Source organism: Camelus bactrianus, chromosome 1, assembly GCF_048773025.1.
Source record: "Camelus bactrianus isolate YW-2024 breed Bactrian camel chromosome 1, ASM4877302v1, whole genome shotgun sequence".
Classification (NCBI taxonomy): domain Eukaryota; kingdom Metazoa; phylum Chordata; class Mammalia; order Artiodactyla; family Camelidae; genus Camelus; species Camelus bactrianus.
In genome coordinates, this window is record NC_133539.1 from 48,495,294 (window position 1) to 48,515,931 (window position 20,638).

Here is a 20,638-nt window from a genome sequence, read left to right on the forward strand (position 1 = left end):
ATATATTATATATTGAAATTTTAAATTGCTTTCAGTTTCTTAGAAAAGATACAAATGATTTCTCTAACTTGTGGGTGATATATTTTAGGTTTTTATTCCATTACCTGAATTTGGAGGCTGTTGATTTCTGTTTTATTTAGGATGGTTATTCTTCCTGTCTATCACAATCTGTCATTCTGAACTTTATTTTTATCACAGTTTTGGAGTAATTCCATTGTTTTCCTCATTTTTAGTCTTCAAACTTGTTTGACTAAGATACATTTCCCTGTGACTTCCTTAGAAAGGGTATATTGACTATGAACTTTGTGTCTTAAATTTGCCTGTCTAAAATTACCAATTCAGTCAGGTGTATAAATCTTGTAGGTTGAAATTATTTTCTCAAAACTTATAAGTTATTGAACTCTATATCACTGCTGCTGAAAAGATAGCATGGATCCTGGCTTCAGGCAGGATCTTTCTTCCTTTCTTTCTTTCCTTTCTTCCTTATTTCCTCTTTTCCTTTCTTTGCTGAAATATGGCTGAAGACCCAAGAAGCAGGGGCTCTGATATCTCAGGGCAGGAGGAGAAGGATGTTTCAGCTCAAGAAGAGGAAGGAAATTTGTGTCCACTTTTTTGTTCTATTAGGGCCCTCAACAGATTGGATGATGCCCATCCACACTGGTGAGGGTGGATCATCTTTACTCCTTCTACTGATTCAAATACTTGTCTCTTCCAGAAAAACCCTATCAAATACACCCAGAAATCATGTTTTACCAACTATCTGGGCTTCCCTTAGCCTAGTCAAGTTGACACATAAAATTAACTGTCACATCTGTGTTTTGTTGTTTTGTATTTTCAGACCATCCTAGATTTCACTCTGTTGACATTATCTTCAGTTCACCTTTTCTGTTGTCTTTCCATGGTAAATCCAGGTAGAAAAAAGTTCAACTTTGGATGATTTCAACTGGTCATCTTCAATTCTCAATTCCCAGGTAGCTAAATTTAGCCAAGAAAAATCAACAAACCACCTGGTCTAATGCTAATAAAAATACGACCCACAAATTGAAACAGGGTTTAAATGTTCTTATATTACTTGTGCATTTCCCCTATTATATTTCCCCATTCTCCACAGCTATTATTTAAATTTATGTTACATTAGAATATCTCACACTCTCACATCTTCCCTTGACCCGCTCTTGGGAAATGACCTCTCTACCTATTTACAGACACACTAGAAGTCACAAAGACTTCTATATAATTGGCTATATACTTACCTACATTTTTACCCACCCTTGATTATTTTTCTTCTGTACAATAGAAAAAAGGTTCTCTGTATATTCGTATAGAACAGAATTAGACAATCACTGCAATAAATCAAGGGTACTCACTAAGATCATGAAGAGGAGCGTAATAGATTTACAGCAAATCACTCCATTAAGTAGAACAAGTGTAGAAAACATGAAAATTATGTAGAAAGCTACTGTGATGGTTCACATTAAAGATGAGGGTTTTAACTAAGGTAATAGCAGAAGCAGGGAGAGGAGTTAGTATTGTTGAGGATATTTGAAAGTCTTATTAATCTACTGAATACCTGTAGCATGACAGACATGGTTCTAGTTATTGAGGATAGAGCAGTAAATACAACAGACAAAAATCCCTACCTTCATTTTCATATAGGAAGAGAGATCATTAACACATCACTGACAAATATTGTTGCTTAAGACAGATGATATATGTTTCAGCGAAAATTAAGTTAGGAAATATGGATGTGGAATTCCAAGGGTGAAGAGGTTACAATTTAAAACTGTGTGGTCACTAAAGACTTAATGAGGAGATGACATTTGAACAAGACTTGAAGTGGATGAGAGAGCCAGCTGTGGCAATATAAAGATGCAAGAGAGTTTCTGGCAAAGGAAGAATGAATGAAAAGGCCCTGAGGCAGGAGAGGTGTGTGTCTGAGAAACAGAAATGAGGCTACTGTACCTGGAATATGGTGCAAAATGGAAGCAGTGTCAGAGAGGTAATCAGGGACCAGTACAGGTCACTACAGACTTGTTGGCATATAATGGAGGGCTTTGGATAGAGAAGGGGTTTACCTTTCAGAAGGCTTGCTCTGACTACTGTGTTGAGACTATACAGCAGTGGAAAAGAGGTTCTACCATAGAAACCCACTAGGGGACTATTGTGTAGTTAAGGTGAAAAAATTACAGTGGCTTGGTCTAGGGAGATGGCAGTAGAAATTATGAGAAATAGCCAAATTCTTGATGTAAAGGTAAAGTTAGCAGTATTTGCTTAAGGGGTTGATGGAATGTGTGAGAAAAAGACGAGGTAAAGAAAAAGAGGAGATTTTTAACAATTGAAGAATAAAGTTACCAGTTGTCGATCTGGACAAGACTGTGGAAGTGGAAGGATTTGGGGAAAAGATCAAATCAATTTGGTGTGTTAAGTTTCAGTTGTTATTAGACATCCAAGTGGGTATGTTAAGCAGGCAACTGTATTTGTAGTCTGAAATTCAGAAGGAAGTCCAGGTGGAGATTTACATTTGCAGTCCATAAACATGCAGATTGTATAGAAAGCATAAGACCAAATGAAGCCACCAAGGATATACATGTAAGAAGAAAAGGAAGTTCACCCGAGAACTAAATTCTGGGACATTTTGATCAGGAAGGTTTATTCTGGCTGTGAAGATGAGGAAGAATTATAAAGTGAGACTGAGAATGAAATAGGATGAGTTTACTCTCTCTTGGAAGCCAAGTGAAAGAACTGTTTCTAGGAAAAGAGAGTAATCAAAAAAAAAAATAGTGTCAAATTTACAGAGAGATGACTAAGATGAAAATTTAGAATTATCTGTTAGATTTAATAGTGTGGATGGAGATTATTTGTGACTTTGTCAAGAGCAGTTTCAGTGGAACAGAGATGAGAAAAGGAATTAGAACGCTGTATTACCAGGTGATTTTTAAAAGGTACAAAATATTATATAGAAACATTAACATGTTTGTATTGTGATAACGATAATGTTGTACAAGAGAAAAATTGTTACTTGCTTGACAGGAGACAGTCTCTGGATCAAATGTCTTTGAGTAAGTGATCGGCCTTTGTTAGGAGCAAGGAAAGTTCTATGTATGTTATGTATCTGTCTATTGATCTCTATCTAATGGTAATAGAAGAGAAGCCAGGGTATATGGACAAGTAGATGGTAGATATTTTGGAGACTTGTAAGACGTTATTTTAATTACATCTATTTTCTCAGAGAAATGTGAAGCAAGGTCATCGTTCGAGAGTGCAGATGGTGGAGGAGGTTTTGATATTTAAGGAGAGAAGACATGAAGTACTTATTTAGGAAAGTGGGAGAGCAATTGACTCTATAAGAACATAATTAGTTACATAAAGTTGAGTGTATATATTTTGTCATTTTTCCATAGATCTGTTTTTCAAATCATATTTTATTTCCACAACTACTTATACATGCAAATGAAGTAAGTATTCAAAGCTCTTCCCTTTTCTTCTAGAAACTCTGAGAGCTATTTTTCGCTGATTTGTGTCTCAGTGTAAGTTCTGGATACTTTAAGTTGAATCCTAAAACTAAACTGTGGGCATGATTAATTCAATACCACTCCCACCAAAAAGAAGATAAAGCATGTGGGAAATCATGGCCAAAGTGTGCTGCTGTAATATATGTGCAACTTCTACTTAAGTTCAGTCAACAATTATGGAAGACCGTGGGCTTTTTAAAAATTTGTTTTGTATTTTTTAACAATCTAATTTTTTCTGCACTATTTCTCACTCATTTCTTTAATATTCTCTTGCTAGCCCAATTAATCACTTCTCTAATTAAGCGAATTATAGCTATAGAAATCAGACCTATGGGACTGAAAGAAAATTTGAAGCATGCAACCATTTAACTTTAATTCTTTTAATAAAAAATAATCTGTGGTTTGTCAAAATCCATAGACCCATATTCAAGAAAAGAATTCTATGTCATGTAAATTTCAAAAAAAAAAAATTCAATCTGAATATGGCGAACCCATAAAACTTATGACAAAAACGTGTTACAAATAGCTGACTACAAATGAATGAAAAGGTATTGAATAACTGCCTACAAATGAATGACATAGCAATAATAATAGAGAAGAAAAGGGCTAACTAACAAACTCTGGAAAACAGTATTATGACTCAATACAGGTAAAAGTCAAAAAGCGTAGTACACAAATACTGTGCTCTGATCATGCACACTGTAGTGGATCATGAAGTATTTGTTGAATGACTACAATAAAATTGAATTTTATCTGTGACACTGTTATATAATGACCTATTATGAATTTTAAGTTCCCTCTATACTGTGAGATTCTTAAAGTCAATGATCTTCTATATAAAAATGAGATCTGGAACACAAAGATAAATTTTTGCTAAACGTGTAAGTGAATACTGCTGAATATCTAATTTTAAATAGGACCCTTCCCTGTAAGGATAAAATAGGCTATTAAAAATTTCTTGAATTGTGATTATAAGTACATATGAGTGCAAATGTAGTGTGTGCATATAATTTAAGTACATGTATACATGTTCTGTTTTCATCATGTTCTGGCACAGAAAAATGGAGAAGAATGTTCTTTATTAGTATAAATGACATATAATTCTTATAAATAAAATGACAACACAAAAAGAAATGTAATGCATTTTTGATAATATTGTTCTCCCCAATACGATCATCATCAACAATAATTCTTAAGTTTGAAATAGTAAGTAAGAACTTTATTCTCTTGCTGTTTTGATAGATACGTTATATACTACATTCAAGACAGGCTGGGACTTAACACAGACAGTAGTAGCAATTGATAGTGAAACCAGTTTATAATTGGCATTCATGCTTACATGCTTACACATAGGTTGTTACAACAAACAAAAAGTAACAAAACAAAATTTTCATAATGCTTTTACTGAAATACATTGAAATATATAAATTAAGATAAAACTGTATTTGTCAAAATTTACAGTCTTTGAAATAAAACTTTTTGATTAATAATTTTCACTTAAATAAGAATTTAAAAATAGAATCTTTATGATTATATCAATATCAAGATTTAAATTAATTTTAATCTGAAAAAAACAAAGGTTGTAAAAGAAAAAAATTAACATTTATAAACAAAAACACTTAAGATGGCATTTTCAACTTAACATCATTTTAATGGAAAATTTCCATTTTATTTGAATTTAAAGTGGGGGTTAATATCTTCACTATTTATAATAAAACTATTTTTAAAAAAGAGTAAGAGCATTAAGCAATGGAAATGAAATGATTATTCTAAAAATTAATGAATCAATTCTTTCTAGTTAATGTAAACAATGTAATGTTTTTCTTACAAGCCAAATACAAAGAATCATTAGTATTAAATAACATTGTGTGTGCAAAATCTAATCAAAGCCTCTAAAAATGAGTTATTTACTAACATTGGAGTACTCAAAAACAGAAAATGAGATGTATTGAACAGATTTTTTGTTTTTTTCATCAGGCTTCTTTATTTCCTCAAAACACAAACCTAATTTTCTTTCTGTATGCCTCAAAGCCATTGCATGGATAAGATTTTGTTAAATTATAGACAATGAAATAGATTTCTAGATTACTCATAGGTTTTCTTTTCAAAATTTAACAGTATTTCCTGAGCAAGTTCTGAATTAGATTTTGCCTCTAAACAAAATCAACACACATTGGACAAGAAAAAGCTATTTTATTAACAACGAGTAAGAAGAAGAAACTGGCATAACTTGTGATTTCTAGAGGTAAAAGTACTTTTAGGGTCTCTGGTATATTGGTGACCAAAAAGCAGTAAACAATGGTAAAACATGGTAGGTTAATTACTAGGAAAATTTAAATGGCAGTGGGATGAATGCCCATAGGGTTAGAAAATGAACTAAAATTTTTAATTTAGTATCAGCAAATGTGATACATATCCTAGCATGATGACAGTAGTGCTGATAGAAGCAAATTCAGGTCTGGATCAGTGTGATTGCATGATCATCTCCTCACATAGGTCACTGAAGGCTAACGGACCTGCCTCAAAGGGGTTGAGTTATGTGGTGATGAGAACTTAACTTCAATAGAAAGAAAGCTTTAGAAAACAAGCAGAAACCAAGAATGCAATACTATAAATTTTATTCATTGATTTATGCATTCATATATTCAGTAAACAAATATATTTCCTGTCAATATGATCTAAATATGATTTTAATTCTAAGATTTAAAAAAAAGTCTCCCCTAATCTTATCCCAAATCTAAAATAGAGGTTTGGGGGACTATATTGGAGACTATATTCTAATTACATAAAAATATAAATTATATATTATTGATAACAGCCTATTCATAGGAAAATGCATAATTGACTATAAGGGATATTTTAAGATAAAAGGTTTAAATGAGTAACTTTAACTTTCTTTGACTTTCTTCTCTTTATTCTTTTTTATTGCTACTTTTCCCTTCCTTCCAGCACTAATGCCATTCCCTCCTCCAGCCTCAGTTACTCTAGAAGTAACCACCTGTTAGATCCTTGTTCTCAACACTCACTGCACATGAAAATCACCTGAAGTGTATACCCACTCAAGGCAAATTAAATCAGAATCTCAGGGAGAGTGAGGTCTTGATACTTGCTTTTTAAAGAGCTCCCTTGCTGATCTTAATGTGCAGCCAAGTTTGAAAAACTATCTTCTTAGATAGAACTAGTGAGGTAATTCCAGAACTTTTTACCAATTAAACACTTACAAGTACTCAGCAACCGTCTTAGCGTTATGGGCATATGATGGCATAAACACGAGGCTGTGTATCTACATTGCATACAAATTTACTGCAGTGAACAGTCATTTCTAAAATTAAAGTTAGTACCTAACTCCTATAAGTTCTTGCTTTATCAGTTATATGCTGTACATAAGAAAATCACTTAATAAAAATTAAATTCTCTAAAGCTTTGAATAATTTCCATTTTTCATATTTTAAAACCTTTACAATAGTATTATCTCACTTGCAATCTGACATGTTTTCTGATGGGAAGGAAAGAGTTGTAGTTACAGCCAGTAAGGTCTAGAAACTGTGCTCACAAAGTAAAAGTGAACTCTTGGTTAAAAGCATCAGCTATGGAGTCGGGCTGCATACATTCCAATGTCAGCTTTGTGATTTACTAGTTGTGTTTTCTTGGGCCAGTCATTTAATTGATACATACTTTTATTTCCTTATCTGTAAATTGGGGATAATACGATTCCTACTTTATCGAGTTACTGTGAAGAATGAATGATTTAGAGTCCCTGACGTGTGGCAAGTACTATGGACGTGTTAGCTATGATTCTTTTGTTATAGGTTTTCATGTTTTACCATTTTGGAAGGTTGTTAATATTTATTTGTATGTTGTAGATATTCTTACGCATGCTATGTCAAAAATGTAACCTTTTGCTTTAGGTTGTTGAAAAATGGGGGATATCAAAATATTGGCTTATCTAGGGAGAGTAGGTTATGAATGCAAATGTCTGTTATTTCTTGGATAAAAATAGGCTGAGAATCACTGGCTCAGACCCAAAGGAATGTGAGAAGGGAGAAGTCGGTACAGACTGGCATACTTCACTGAATACTAACCAAAGAGGCAGAGTTGAGCTAGACGTTGAAAGCACGTGGAATTTGCCGACTTAGTCAAGGAGGAAGTGGAAAGGAGGTTGCTGATAAGCCCCAGAAGTAGGCTTGACTATGAAACATGATATGAATTAGACCAGGTGTTATAGCTGTCCCTGTTACCTTAGCCTAAGATTCTATTTTTTTATTACCTTGGATAATGTAGAAACTATCCATATTACCTATTCATCTACAGTGACAAAGAGTTCTTCAGCATATGCCCCAATCTCTCTTCACACCCCAGGATAGTGTAGAGGACGAAACATCAACATATTAGTATCAGTAAACCATATTGTGATGAGATGAACTACTAACAATAGATTTCCTATATTATAACATTCAAAAGTGCATCCTTTATAATTAAAAATATATAAGAGCATCATAATCATCACCATCATTTGTTAGCAAAATGAGAAAAGTATTCTTTGTTTAGCAGCCTGGAAGCTTGAATTTTCTATTATCCTAAAACATATTTTTTTAATGCAGTGAAATTTATTGAGAAGGGTCTGTTTTAGGACGCCCAGTACCAGGGGTTCTAGTCTTGACTACTACTTCCCTATCTCCTAAAAAGATACTTAATTTTGAATAAATAACTAATATCTTAGTTTCTTTATTTGAAGAATGGGGGAAATAAAATTATACAAACAACTCAAGGGGTCGTTGGAAAGGACCACATATATAGTGCTCTGAGATGCTCTGTAAAAACTAATAATAAATGTTTGCATATTTATATAGTTGTTGCTGAGATTAGACAGTAATATTCTATTATTTTTAATTTGGGTAATATTTTAAATGCAATGAATGCATTCTTTATTATAAACATCATTCTGTGGTCAGCATCTGAAACAGTCTGTGTCTTTTCTCTCTTAATCCCTAGCACCAAGAACAGTGTATAGTATATACCATGTTTGTTTTTTTTAAGTTGCTGTTTGAATAAGTTTTAAAATGTGTGATATAGTGTGTTAGATTATTCCTGGAGTTGGGAGCAGAAAGGGTAGAGTTAAACCCTAGATTTTTTGCTTATGGCTCAATGACTTTGAGAAGAATCTTAAACTCTCTGAAATCTTCATTGTCCTCAATCTATATTTTAAGAACACTGGGGAAAATTTAACAGAAACTATTGATTCTTTTCTCTTAAAATACACACAACTGCGTGAAATTTAGATAGGCACATTGATTCAATGAATTAACTTCATTAACTCATTTTATATAAATACCTCTTTCTTTATTTACATGATAAATATATATCAAGCACCTACTGTGTGGCCAGAACTCTGGTGGGCAATGGATTACAGCCACAAAAAGTAAAGACATGCTTTATGCTTTTATGATGTTTATAATTTGTGGAGGGTAAATAACCACTAATGGCTAATAAATAAGAATTGTCATGAGGGATAGGAACATAGATTTCTGAGAGTTCTGAAAAATTGATGATCAGGAAAGATTTCCCTGAGAACATAAAAACTGAACTGAAGTTTGAGAATTGAGTAAAAGTTAATAGGCAAGAGTGATAACGAGAAAAAAAAGTCATCAAGGGGGAGGGAATAACATGTGCAGAGGCTTTGTGTCAAGAGAGTGCATGATCTGCAGAGGAAATTTTAAGACTACTTGTCTGGAGAGCAGAAAGCAAGGAGGAGAAGACCATGTGATGAGGGTGGGGAGGCAAGAATGTCCTTGTTAGATGCATTAGGGTTTTCAGTCTCTATCCTAAGGAGAACTGGAAGAAAATTCCTCAAGTTTTTCCTCATGTCAAATTTACATAGTAAATGAGATTTTAAAAAAAAATTAATGATGCTCTCTGAGACACTCAAAAAAATTATGTCTTTTTCCCTTACAAAATATTTCCTATGCTGTTTTCAACATCTTTCATGATGGTAGTATTTGAAACCAAGTTTATCCAAATGATTATTATTATATGAGCTTTTTACAAACTCCAAAATAGAAAGAAAACATTTTTCCTTTCTAGAATAGTAACTTTCAAACCAGTTACTAAGGGAAAATAGATTAACAATTTAAAAAATTAATAATATAACTTTGGTCCAGAACTCATCTCTTCCGCCACTTTCTTCTTATTTTTTGTCACTGTGATTTCCTTTTCCATAAATCTACTAGAGAAATGTGTACAAATGTAATCGTAATATAAAAATATTCACTAATTAAACCATCACTTATTTAATTAGTCCCCACTCAAACATCCCTCTTAGTTTAACATAACATTTAGCTTAACCCATTACACCAATTAATTTGTTAACATCTGAATAAATTTCTTGCTAATGTGCATACACACATATCTATCATTATCATCTACCTATCTGCCTTGAAAACCAAAATATTATTTAAAATGCAAGTCAATTGCAAATTTAAACTGTAAAACTTGCAATTGATGCATGATGTCAAGAACTCCAATGAAATGATACTAGGAATATTCTGATGTCTTGGACAAAGTATTATCAAATAAAGATTGTAATAGCAGTTTACACTTATTGAGCACTTACTATGTGTAAGACACTGTTCCAAGGTATACACTTGTTTAGTCCTCTTAAACTTATGAAGGAGGTTTTTAAATTATCTTCCTTTTTAGATGGGGAAAGAATTCACGCAGAGATCAGTAACTTGTCTCTGCAACTTAGCTGAAAGGTAGTAAGTTAGGCAGGCATCAAATGCAGGCAGTCTGAACCAGAGCACAAAGCACTCTGCTGTCTCTTGGATCGACAACATGAAACCAGAGTAAAGTAAAAGAATAATGAGGTGGTTGATATTTCAAACAGGATGATGTGAATATAAAAGGATTAGAGGAAGCTATTGGGAAAACAGGTAAATTAAATCCTTGAATAATTTGCAGACATGACTATTTTTATTATTGTGTTTTAAAAGTTAAAATTTAAAAATATTACACTGGGCTAATATGAAATTTGACTGGAGTAATCACATATAAACAATTCATGATTTCTAAAAATGAATGTACAACCTACTTTCTGTTAAATATATAACAAGTATATGATGCTCTTTTTAAAATAAAATGTAGTAAGATTTTGAAGTCCTAATTAAAACATTTTTTAACAATTTGCCAAGAAATGTTGGTCTGCATTTGCTGTGAATACTTTGGTTTGGCTTGCCTTTGTATGTCTGGTCATCCACTTTCTTAGTTTAGCTCCTCACTGCATGAAATATTTGTGGAATGCAGTGCACTGCCTCCCTCTGGAGTAATCTATAGAACAACATTCCTTTTCCTATCACTGGCAGCCCAGACACACATTCAGGCTCAGCTAATCATTCACTCCTTCCTGGGACTTTGAATTTTGAGGGAGTCATGTGAAATACAGGTATGGTTGAGAAAATATTTACTTTGATGGGGGTGGCTGCGGAGAGACGGTAGCAGGAATCTGGCAGCCGCACTGGTGGCTGTTACTGATGATGATACAGGGCAAAGCAGTGACGGTGTCTGACCTGGCTGTTCCCGTGGGATGAACTTGGTGGTGGTTTTGTGGCTCCGTCCCTTTCCCTTGGTTTTTGTCCATTTTAAAAGCCTTCGTAGCTTCCAAGAAACATCCACCAGGTGGATTAAGATGTGGAAAAGATTTCATAGGAGGAAATGCCTGAAGAGGATGAAGAAGGGGGAGGAAGCAGCAATAAACCTGAAGTAGGAAAGCCTTCAGACCTTGATGCAGGTCTGACACACATGAAAGGAGAAAAAAAAAAAAAGAGCCTTCAGACTGCAATGCCTGTCTGGTATCTGTGAAGGAAAAGCAGAAGAAGGAAGAGCTGAAAACTGCAGAATAGTTCCAGAGGTTCAGCCAATTGACAAGGAATCCTTGAGTCAGGTTCTTGTTAAAAGAATTCTATGTCTCATAGAAATGGGTCTGCATTAGTACTCCAAACTGTGCTTAGAACTTGGCTAAGATCAAGAAGGGAAAGTAGAAGCCCCGAGAAGCTCATTTTTATGGCTACCGTGTTCACCCCTTGCTCTGAACAAAACAGATCTATTTCTTCATGCCAGTTTGGAGAAGAGCTTCTTCATAGTTTCTTTGGGCTTTTATTTCTGAGGGATGATATCAAAGAGGGAGGTTAGTGGGAAGAACTATAGCTCATGTTTCTTAGTTGGTCTCAGGGATTCAGTTGATACGTAGCCTCTCCTTGCTGATCTCCATTCCTCTCACCTTCAGCTGTCACCTGGGCATGTCATGGAGACTTACCTGGTAGTGTGATCCAAACTTTCATTCTTCAGGGGCCTGAGCCCTAGGCAGTCATACCCTTTTCAAGCTGGGGCTGTTACACATGCTTATTCACAATCAGCAGTGGGCAAAACACTACCAGGAGATGCCCAAGAGGGTGACCAGGATCTGTATATATTCCTTCATCACTAAATTGTGTGAAAGCATCCCTGCCTCCTCTGACTGATGGTGTTTAATTACTCCTGTCCGAATGGTGACTGCTTTTCTTGGTCCAAGTACACAAAGAGCCTCAAAAAACCTTGTGGCAGACTTAGTTGGTCCTGCTCCCCATCTTCCATAGCCATTATACCCTAGAATTCCAGACACAAATTCTTTCTCTATCAGGAACAGACCCATGCTTTCAAACCTGAATGCCAAAACACTTGACTCAGTCAGTTCTTCCCCATTTATTAGTTGTTTTAGTGGGGTGACTTATTCCTGCAGTTTCATACTTTTTCATCTTTTGTATATCCTATACGGTCTATGTACCATGTGTCTTTGAAATGGCTTTTTTATATAATTTGTAAATTCAGCATTCTACAGGTGTTATAATTAGATCATTGGAGACCAAGACATCCAACCTACCATTGACTATTCAGTCAACTGCTACACTTTGGGGACCAGGACATCCAACCATGCTGACCCTAGAAGTGTGGGGATGAGAAGTCCAAAATCTCCTAGTGGATCATTGGGAGTGATAGCCAGTGGAGTCACTTTTCCTTCTGCCCTTTGGTTCCTAGAACCATTTAATCTTCCCTTTGGAGTCACAGCACCATATAGAGAGCTTCAATTTAATGAATGCATTTTACCCTAAAGGATGGCAGTCAAATCTTTCAGAGTATTTTCTTCAAACTTTTTTTTTTTAAGATATGCCCTGAAGATCATTTCGGTGCTCTTTAAGGCCAGATGCCTCTAAATGATATGGTATGTGATATCACTTAGGATAATGATGGGTCCACTGATGTACCTTCTTCTTTGTGAATTATTGTGTGGGATTTCAGACCCGTGGATCAAGCATTAGGTAACTCTGTGAAGAGTGGTGTAGACTGAGGTTCTGAGAGCAGGAAAGGCAAATTCATGCCTGGAATAGATATCTATCCCTGTGTCAAAGTACTATTAGCCTTTAAAGGGTAGAAATACAATTGACCTGCCACCAAGTGTCTGGTCTGTCTTGGAAATGAATAGGGTTATTCGAGGGGCTTAGTGTCAGCCATTGCTTTCTCCAGGTTTCTAAGAACCACCCTAATAGCAGCTTTGCCATATCCTCTGTGTTTCTTGCCAAGGAGTTAAATTTCGTGTCCTGAGAAACCATTTCCAAATCAACAGATGCTTGAAAATCCAGTGTTATATTATATTCCAACTCTTTGATCAAGCACCCTCAAAATCAACCCTAGAGGTACTTCTGCTGGCATGTGCTAATTCTTGCATATATTTCCTTACCTATTAGGTTTATTACATCCCCAGCCAGGTTTTGTCAGGATTTATCCCTGTCATCTAGGAGATAAGGAGAGTGCAGCTCCTGGGAAAGTCACTTATTGTTCTGTTGGGGAGATACCTTTGCCGTGTCTTCTAGAACTGGGAATATGCTAGCTCTTATTAGGGACGAGTGGACCACATCTGAAAGATCTAACAGTCCTGGGGAGTCTACGGACCAACATCTCAGGAGAATACAACCAGATGTCCTCATTCTAAATTTCAGAGTCCTAAGATTTTTCTCAACTAACATCTTGACCTTAGCATGATAGACCTTGCTTTGACCATTTAAATGTCTCTGGATCTTTGAGAGTCTATCAGATTCTTAGTCTGCTTTTTAGCTGTGTCAGCACTTACACTGAGGGACATAATGTTATTGGGGAGCAGGTTCTTGTCTCATCACAGAAATAATTTAGAAATGAGACATGGAGGTCAAGAAAGCAAAGCAAGAACTTCTTAAGGAATAGATAATATGCTCTCGAGGGAGTAGTGGGCAGACCCAGGTGGATAGCTTCCCTGAGTTTCTTTGGCAAGCTGGTTACATGGGGTGTAAAAATGAATGAGCAGACTGTTAATCGGTGGGGAGGGATTTGGGTCGTCTTTCCCAGTCTTCATCTCAGTTGCACCTTCTTGAGGGGAGGAGGGAGTTTGTTGTCCTTATTTAGTCTTGATTAGGAAGTTGGATGAGGGCACAGTGAGAGAAAAGTTACATTCAGATGCTGGAGATTCCTCTCTTGTCCCACCTTTCTTTCTCTGCCTTCAGGACACTTGTCAACCCAAAATGTAAGGTTTCTTACCAGTCCAGAGGTTCCTTCTTTTTTTGGTCTGCCCAAGGACTCCTGTTATTCACAAGATGTCTGGTTTCCTGACATTTGGCCCATGCCCCCCTTTCTCTGCTCTTATCTAGTTACTTGCCTGCTTTAACAATAAGGTCTCTTTAAAATCTACCGAGAGGCCCTGTGGCTCTCACATGCTGCCTTAACAGTTAGCTCACAGCTATATCATCCCTCTGGGAAACAACACAACTTAGCAGTAACCAGCCAACTCCATTGTCCCTGCAGGATTTTGTGTTTGTTAGTCCATGTCCTCTGAGAAGCAGATAGCAAGATGGGATTAAATGTGCAAGAGTTTTATTAGGGAAATGGGAGAGAAAGTGGAGAAAGAGTCAGGGAAGGGTGGGGTGGTTCTGAGATGACAATGGGTGGAGCTAAGAGAGAAGGAAGGTGGGTGAAAATTTCCTGGCAACTATGGATTCTAAGGAGACTTTGGTATGGCCAACAGAGTTCTCCAGTTAAAATGGCCTATTAGAGCATTCCTGTGTCTCCCAGGAGCAGGCCTGCTTTGTAACCCCTACAAGTGCTTAGGCATTGGCTAGGAGCAGCCTATAGTCAGCATGGCTTTGAGCTAAATGTGTGTACTCAGTACACAGAAGCTGGAGTTCTTGGTCAGTTGAGTTCCTTGTAGTTAAAGCTCTGCAAGGTGTATTTTTAGAGCAACTACAACATCATTGCACTCCTAATTTTCAAATACCTTCAAGGGCATTCCCTCCAATAGATACCTTTCATCGATTTGTCTTCCAAGTGGTGAATGAGACAGTTCCAAACCCCATCTCACTGCCTGTCTTCTGTCTTCTTGATCATTCCTGACACCGCTTGTGTTCATTCAGGTCCTCTGAGAAGCAGGCATCAAGATGAGATGATATGTACAAGGTATTTATTGGAGGAACACCTGAAAAGTGTAAAGGGTACCTATGAAGACTAGGAAGGGCCTTGAAGCCATGCTGCTAGTCTGACACCTGTGAAGGGGAGCAGGAAGAAAGGAAGATGGTGTAGGAAGATTCATAGACTGCAGCACAATTCTTGGACGTTCCAGCCAGATTGATGGAGTGTACTTGAGCCAAGGTCACCCATGAAAAGAGTCCCGCATCTCACAGAAATGAGCCTGTATTTGTAGCCGTACCATGATTTTTCCTTGGTTGGGAGCAGCCTGTGGGACTGTAATCTCAGAGTAAATATGGGAATGGATTTAGAATAGGAACAGCTGGCCATCGGCCGCTCTAGGCACCGTGTTCTCTGCAGCAGTAGGGCCTTTTCACTCTTTACCTTTTTGACCAACTACTTAATACCCTGTGTTAGTTTCCTACAGCTGTCACAGCAAAGTACCACAAGCTGGGTGTCTTAAAAACAGCCGAAATGTGTTCGTTCACAGTTCTGGGTGCTAGAAGTCTGAACTCAAGGTATCAGCAGGGTCGATTTCTTCTGGAGGCTCTGAGGGAGAAACCGTCCTGCGCCTTTCTCCTGGTTTCTGGAGGTGCCCAGCCGTCCTTACCATTTCCTGGCCTGTGGACACAGGAATCCAATCTCTGCTTCTGTCTTCACATGACCTTCTGCTTCTGGTTCTTCACATCATTTCCCTTCTGTGTATATATTTGTATTCAGACTTCTTTCTTCTTATAAGGACATCAGATCAAGGCCCAACCCAGAATAGCATCTAAGGTTGATTATATGTGTAGAGACCCTATTTTCAAGTAAGGTCACATTCGAAGGTTCTCGGTGGACGTGAATTTTGGTGGGACACTATTCAAGCCAGTATATTCCCCCTTCTCCCTTCTGGCTTAGCTAGGGCCCGGTCTTTCTTCAGATTGAGGCTAATTGTCACTTCAATGACTGAGTCCATTTTCTCTATTTATTTGGTTCCATGATGTCATATCCTCTTTGTAGAAGATCTCAGGACAATATATTTATGTATGTGATTTTCTTTCCCAATGTCCATCTTTCCATGCTCAGCTGTATGTGTAAAGGACACAAAGAATTTATATCTATGTCTATATATCACATCTTTATCCAGTTGGAGATGCCTGAATGTTTTCAGATTAGAATTTCCTCCAGATATACGCCCAGGAGTGGGATTGCTGAATCATAGGGAAAGTCTATTTTCAGTTTTGTAAAGAATCTTCGTACTGTTTTCCATAATGGCTGCACCAAACTATATTCCCACCAACAATCTAAGAGGGCTCCCTTTTTTCCCATACCTTCTCCAGCATTTATTGTTTGTGGACTTCTGAATGATGGCCATTCTGACTGTTGTAACGTGATACCTCATTGTAGTTTTGATTGGCATTTCTCTAATAATTAGCCATATTGAGCATTTTTTCATATGCCTATTGGCCATTTGTATATCTTCACTGAAGAAATGTTAAAGTTTCTGCCCACTTTGGATTGGGTTATTTGGGCTTTTTGTTGTTATTGAGTTTTATGAACTGTTTGTATATTCTGGAACTAAACCCACACACCTGTGGTCAATGAATCTTCAACAAAGCTGCCAAGAATATACAATTGTTGAAAAGATAGTCTCTTCTACATGTGGTGTTGGGAAAGCTGGACAGCTGCATGTAAATCATTGAAATTAGAACACTCCCTCATATCATACACAAAAATAAACTCAAAATGGCTTAAAGACTTAAACATAAGACAAGACACCACAGACCTCCTTGAAGAGAACATAGACAAAGCATTCTCTGATATACACCGTAGCAATGTTCTCCTAGGGCAGTCTACCACAGCAATAGAAATAAAAGCAAAAATAAGCAAATGGGACCTAATTAAACTTATAAGCTTTTGCACAGCAAAGGAAACCATAAGTAAAATAAAAAGACAACCTACAGATTGGGAGAAAATATTTGCAAAGGATACAACTGTGACAAGGCTTAGCTTCTTGTAGCCATTAGCCATTTACTCAGGAGCACAGAGACCTTGGTTTTGATTGTCTCTCTCTCTCTCTCTCTCTCTCTCTCTCTCTCTCTCTCTCTCTCTCTCTCTCTCTCTCACACACACACACACACACACACACACACACACTCTCATACAGCATGGATTAACTGTACATATGATGTTTAGACGATCCAGGAAGGAATAACATGAAGAGGTAAGGAATTCCCAAAGACTTAAAGTCAAATGCTGAGCTACTGGTGTATCATGGATTTTTACACCTTGAGCACAAAAGCAATTAGTACCCTTGATGTTATCACAAAGGACAGTTGTTCCCAAACCAAGTGGAAATAAAGCCTCGGCAGAAATGGTCTCCTCAGAAATGGCTGCCACTAATTTAAGGTCTTATCTAGCTTATGATGTGCTGATTTTGTTGTGTTAGCAGAAAAAAAAATAGATACAAAACAAGGAACAAATACTTCCATGGAAGTCCACTGAAATTATAACTAATGAGTAGACCCTGTAGATTATTGCTTAAAGAGATGATGAAATATATAATTTTTTTGGCAAGAGGTTTTTAATCCAAATATTATCTAAGAGGCACACTAATACAGAAAAATAGCTATGATGAGGTGATCAGAGGCTTAATCAGCTGTCTTTCTAACATTCTTTTCTATTCTATTCAAAAGAGGTAAGGGCAATATAATTTTCAATTTTCATACTTAGAATGCTGATGGAAGGATCAATCATACTTTTTTGCTCCTATCCCTAAGTTAACAGAGAAGAAGGATGGAAAATGGTTATAGCATTGTAATTCTTAGTAACTTTGCTAGTAAAAAAACAAATTACTCCTAAAAAGGAAAAAAAATGAGGTAGAAAAGTATAAGAAAGATAGCTTTAAATCATAACTCTTCCTTAGGAAGACATAGCTAGTACAAACCCTTTTTCATGTAGGTGTAGAGAGATAAATATGACATGTGAATGTACCTGTCTTCCATGGAAAAGTGTATTTATGAATCCAAGAATGGAGATTGACTAAAATATCTTAACCAGTCTACTCTTTCAGGGAACTATCAATTTCAAAAGCCAGAGACCTCAAGACATAGAGGCTCAGGATTAAATTAATGGAAAGTACATAAAAATCCCTCATTTTCTTAAGATGCCACACTAACACGACTATCTTGTATATTTTCTGAAGAAATAGGATTGTATAATGTGCTGGCCTCTTAGCAGTTTAACACTCTTCCTAAAATCCTTGAAAAAATTAGAATAATATCAAGAGGAAAACAACACAGAATTCACCCAGAGCTGCAGCAGACCTGCTTTACTGAAGCTGATAATGTTCAGCATGAATAGACTTTAGATGCTGTTTTACCAGACTTCTCACAGCACATTTTTAAATAACTAAACTGTTCATTCTTTGAAAATTAGTAAGACAAGTGGACTAAATATCACAATCATTGAATTTTATCACCTTCGATCAGTTTTTATTGGAAGTTCTAGGTGACACCTCTTCCGTCTTGTCCAAAAGCCATTGTTAACAAACCCATGCATGTTTCTCTCCAGGATTATGGACCTCTGTAGAGAAATATTATTCTCAAGAAATCATTTCCTGTTTAAGAAAGATGTCTCAAAAAATCACTCTCTTGTGTACCAAATTATGATTATTTCTCTTTTGCCTTTGAGTGTATTTGTATGGGCAATCTTTCCAATATTGCTATTTTTTAGTTTTCAGTCCCTTGAACTTAAGAATGTTACAAATTATACACAACATCACCTGTCTAGCCTATGGTTTATTTGTGGTTTATTCATATGATGCCCAGAAGCTCTAAGGGAATAATGGCTTATTATTTCTCTTGTCTCCTGAGGTGTCCTCAGTTCTTCATCATTGATCACTAACTGCCTGCCAGACACTTGGCTTATTGCCACTTCTGCATCATGCAAATGTTCATTACTTAACCTGTGGAAATGTTTGGATTACTTCAGTAGTTAAATTATTCTGTACTATTTCATCTTAAGAAATGATGGAGAAAAAATTTTGAGATAGAAATAATTTAATACCTCAGAACAATCACTTATCACCTAAAATGAGGTACAGGACATTTTAGTTTTAAAAATCATTTTTTAAAATTCCTTGGAAATTAGAAACAGGTGTAATCTGAATCAAGCCAATTTAGTTAATTAACTACAGCATTTTCTGACACAAATGCTAGCTATAAACAAGTCTTACGATTCAAGTCACATGTTATAATCTATAGTAAGAAGAAGCATTTATGAAATTAACTGGCTGCATGAAGAATACCTCTGCAGCCTCACAAAGATTTTTAAAATTCCATTTAATTATTAATGGACTTAAAACATTTAAAAAAGTGAAATTCAGTACCTAATTGTAGTCACAGGTTCATGGATACATCCTAGAATTTTCAAACAATGACTAAGCACTTCCTATGTGCTATGAACTGTTATAAGAGCTGATGATTCAGCAGTACAGAGGATACACATAGTTGTTATTCTCAAGAGCTTACAGTCTAGGAAGGAAACACAGAATATATAAGAAAATAACTGGATAAGGACATTTCAGAGATTGGTAAATATTATTAACTAATTAATTAATTCAACAAAGATGTATTGAGTTTTAAACATGCACTAGGTTCTAGATGCTAGTGATATAGCTGTGAACAAAAAAGTCCAACTCTATTCTCAAGAAGTTTTTGCTTAGTGAGAGATGCAGATGATAATCATAGCTCTGTGTGTTACTATAGATAGTAATGAGTATTTTTAAAATAAAAATAGGAAGTTGTGATTGAGAGACTGAAGAAGAGTAGGAGAGGGTTACTTTAGCTATATGGTGGCCAAAAAGGGTGAAATTTGATGTGAGACATGCTGAGAGTGAGGCAGAGAGCCTTGGGAGTATCTGAAAGAGAAGAATTTTTGTCAAGTACAAAGAAATCTATATTTCATATGATCTATTTTTCAACATTAAGAATTCAGATGATTCAACCAGTAGAGGTTATCTTCACCACCAATTTATTGGAAAACTAATTTTGTTGAAAATTTTTGTAACAGAATGTAAAAATAGACATCTTCTCTAACTTTCATTCTGAGGAGTCCATGGTGTGTATGGTATATCAGATATCAAGCTGGGCATGAAACTAATCTCCGTATGATATTTTATCTAATACAAAAGAGCTAGCTCTATGGCTTTTCAGTCACTTTGAGATGGTGAAAGTTTCTTGAGAGGGGAGAGCATGTGTGAAATCTTCCTGAGAAAGGAAGAGCTGTTATTCTTCCATGGGGCCTCTTCAATTTCCTGGGAAAGTGTTTTTTGCTTAAAAATCTAATTTACAATTTTTCAATATATACAAACATTATTAATTTTATTATAGCAGCTTTATATCCTATGGCTTTTGTAAATTTCTTGAAATTTTTTAATGTAGATGATTCTATTGTGTACAAATAGGTTTTTATCTTTTTACTCTGATTTTTTAATGTTTTTGGTGTTTTTTTCCCCTTGCCTTATTACATGGACTAGGACCACCAGAATAATGTGGAATCATTGTTAATGTTGTGTTAAAGACCTTTTGTCTCTAAGTTCAAAGGAGATATTGGTCTGTAGTTTT